The sequence below is a fragment of the Vigna radiata genome, chromosome 1, assembly GCF_000741045.1.
Source record: "Vigna radiata var. radiata cultivar VC1973A chromosome 1, Vradiata_ver6, whole genome shotgun sequence".
Lineage (NCBI taxonomy): Eukaryota > Viridiplantae > Streptophyta > Magnoliopsida > Fabales > Fabaceae > Vigna > Vigna radiata.
The window spans coordinates 19,333,545-19,337,128 of NC_028351.1; the positions used below are offsets into that span (position 1 = coordinate 19,333,545).

A 3,584-nucleotide genomic window follows, 5' to 3' on the forward strand; every position below is an offset into this window, starting at 1 on the left:
TAAATAAACAAGAGTTTCAATAAAAGAGAGTTTCAAAAGATTACATTGTTTCCCCCAACAACAAAAGGGTTTAGTTCACCACAATGGTGAACTTAGATGAAAATAATGGAAGAATGGAAAAGCAAACCCTAGATAAGATGAAAAGGAGCCTAAGCATCCAAGAGATCCTCTCTAGAGAGTGAAAATTAGGTCTGGCCGTCCTCTTCTGTCAAAAGAATGAGAATGAAATCGCAACAGGGCTATTTATAGCTGAGGAGCGTCACAGAAAACAGGCCCAGACCCAGCGGACAACCGCCCGGCGGCACACTTATGCCACCCGGCGGTTTGCCCCTAATCGCGCCACCGCCCGGCGGCAGGGGGCCACCGCCCAACGGTTTGCCTCTAATCGCAAATCCGCCCAGCGCCCACGCCAGGTGCCTTCTCCTCGCCTTGGACCGCCCAGCGGTGAATTTTGCCGCCGGGCGGTTTCTTGACTCTTCTTTTCTTCAATTTTCTTCCTCTATCTTGAGTCTAAAACCTTCATCTTCAACCCCAATCTTCACTTTCATCAAAATCACTACAAAACAATGCAAAACAAGCATAACATCGCTAAAAACAGCTTTTGACTCTCGACTAACTCATTTATTGAGTTTTACTTGATTCTAAGCTCGTTCTAAGTCTTAAAGGGTGTAATTTGGTCTAAATTCACATATGAAAATAACTGTTTTTCAACCGTTATCAGGCGACGGTAAGAAGAAGGATCTATGAGAGGGATTCCTTCATCAGCATGAAGTTTAACAGAAGGATCGACTAGGGTGGGAGTAGGTTTACATCCTAACATTCCAGCTTCAGAAATCAATTCAAGACAATACTTTCTCTGATTTATACATAAACCAGCTCGAGATCTAGCAATTTCGAATCCCAAAAAATATTTAAGATCACCAAGATTTTTAATGTGAAACTTGTTGTGTAGGTGATCTTTGATAGTAGTAATTTCAGACAACTTATTTCCAGATAAAATTATATCATCAAGGAAGCTTCATGTATATTTCTTCAGTTAAGTCACCATGAAGAAATGCATTGTCAACATCTAACTGATGAAGAAACCATTTGTTGCTAGCAGCAAGAGCAAGAACAAGACGAACAATGGTGATTTTAACAACAAGGGAAAAAGTTTCATAGTAAACTAGTCCTTCAGTTTGAGTAAAACCTTTTGCCACTAAGCGAGCTTTATATCTGTCAATAGAGCGATCCGTTTTGTGCTTGATACGATAAACCCAACGACAACTGATGGGTTTCTTGCCAGTAGGGGGATTCACCAAAGTCCATGTTCGGTTTCTTTCCAGTGCAGAAAGTTCAGAATTTATAGCTTGTTGCCAACAATCAAACTTACTGGCCTCTTTAAAGGAAGAGGGTTCAACTTGAGCATAAATATTATGACAAAAAGAAGCATGATTAGAAGAGCATTTATCATAAGAAAGGAACAAGTGTATAGGATAGGGGGTAGTATAGGATGAGGTAAAGCTAAAAGTAGTATGATAACGGTCTAAAAACCGTTATTTTCATGCTTAAATATGATATCAAAACACACTCTTTGTGGCTTAGAATAAGCTTAAAATCAAGTAAAACACTTAGTTGAGTCATTAGAGAGTCAAAAGTTGGTTTTAGAGATATTATCCTTGTTTTTGCATTGTTTTGCAGGGTTTTGATGAGAATTGAAAATGGAAGTGAATTAGGACGGACTTAGACTCAAGAAAGAGGAAGAAAAAGGAAGAAAAGAAGAGTCTAAGAATCGCTCAGCGGCCAGAATCAGCGTTGAGCGGTGGCGCAACAAAGAGGCAAACCGTTGAGCGGTTCACTTAGGCGCTAGCAGTTATCTGTTTTTATTTGGCTTAGATTCTGTTATCTTTTTGGTCTATAAATAGACCTAGTGCGATTCAAATTGTAATCTTTTGGCCAGTAGAGACATCCAGAGCTATTCTACAAACCTTGGAGGAGGTTCCTTGGATGCTTAGGCTCCAATCTACCAAATTCAGGGTTTATTTTTCCATTCTTTCATTATTTTTCATCTAGATTCACCATGTTCATGGTCAACTAAACCCTAGGTTGTTGGGGAACAATGTAATCTTTTGAAACTCTCTTATATCAAAATTTTATTTTCTTTATATGCTTGCATATGCTTATCTTTATCAATTGTTGGGTTCCTTACCTTTGCTTAATGCTTTTATCGTTTAACTCATTCTGTAAATGTTGTTTGTCTTTATTGATACGGAGACGTACGGTAATGTCATGAATTGGGGGGAATTCCTTGATTATGCTAATACCACCTAGACATAGGGGTAGGACGATCAATTGTATTTTGCTTCTGTTTATCATGCATTATTGGTTACTAGGGAAGGCTAGAGATAGCAAGCCAATAATTGGTAATAGGCTCTTTTCACCAAGAGATTGAGTTTAGGGTGAACTAAGAAAGTTTGCATGACAATATGATAAATAAGCTAAGAAGATAAGAATAGTAGATATAAGAGGGTGGATAAAATGAAATTGTAAACCCCAACAGCTCCATTCATCCATAGTCTTTTCTAGCCAATTGATTCAGTGCATTTGCATGTTTACTTTTGTTCTTTGCATTCAAAACTGAAACTTAATTCTTTTCTCAAGTCTTATGCAATTAGATTACACGAAAGTTAAGGCCTAAGAGTCCTTTGGGAAACGATACTTGGACTTACCCATTTTATATCACTTGATAACGATCTGGTACACTTGCAAGGGGCTTAACCAGTTTTTGGCATCATTGCCGGGGACTCATGGTTTAACTTTTCAAGTATTATAAATTGATTAAATTTGACTTGATTTTTTATGTTTATTTTTATTTTTGTTCTAATAAATGTTTTCTATGGGTTTTGTGCCTAATGTTTGCAAGATGCATTACGGACAAGAATTTGACTATATGGGCACTCAATTCTACCAAAATGATTTCAACCATTGGTGGGAACCTCACTCATTAATGGATCAAAGCCAATTTTGACAAGCTGTCGAGCAACAAATTACTCCACTCAAGGAGAACATAAATTCTGACGATGAATTTCTTCAGCAGATCACAGGTATGAATATGTCATTCATTAGACGTATTGAGGAGATGCGACAACGTGAGGAGTTACGAGAAAGTCAAAGACAACAATATCGTCCTTCACTTGGAGAAGTAGAACGTCAAAGGCAACAATATTCTCCTACACTTGAAGAAAGAGAGAAGGAAGCTGAACAACATCTTTGGCAAAAACAATCCAAAAACGTTGGGGGAAGCTGAATAACATTTAAGGAAAGAACAACTCTCTATGCCAAGAAAAACATTGGGGGAAGCTGAACAACATTGGCAGCAGCCATCTCCATCAGAAAGCCGTGAAGAGACATTCCAACAAGTAATGCAGAATACTATTTCCTTCTCAGAGTGTGATGATGCAAGATGTGAAAGGAAGGAGATAAAATTAGGTTGTGAGACTGCATCTCTGAATGATTTTAGGGTTAGTACTGAAGCTAACTCTAGGGAGGAATGCCAAGCCACTATCTCTGAAAGTGATAAGGTTGTTGATTAGAAGAAAATAGAG

At 38.2% G+C, this 3,584-nt stretch overlaps 1 protein-coding gene across 2 annotated transcripts in view; it reads left to right on the forward strand.

Annotated features, from left to right (window-relative positions):
• The window catches only part of LOC106772344 (uncharacterized oxidoreductase At4g09670), a 9,367-nt gene extending 7,465 nt beyond the window's left edge, over positions 1–1,902 (forward strand). Inside the window, exon 5 of one of the 2 annotated variants that reach the window (XR_001376576.2) lies at positions 1,681–1,902. The gene's annotated coding sequence lies outside the window, so the exon portion shown is untranslated. The remainder of the gene's footprint in view (positions 1–1,680) is intronic. The other variant, XR_002669552.1, reaches the window with a different exon arrangement.
• The last annotated feature ends 1,682 nt before the right edge of the window (positions 1,903–3,584 follow it).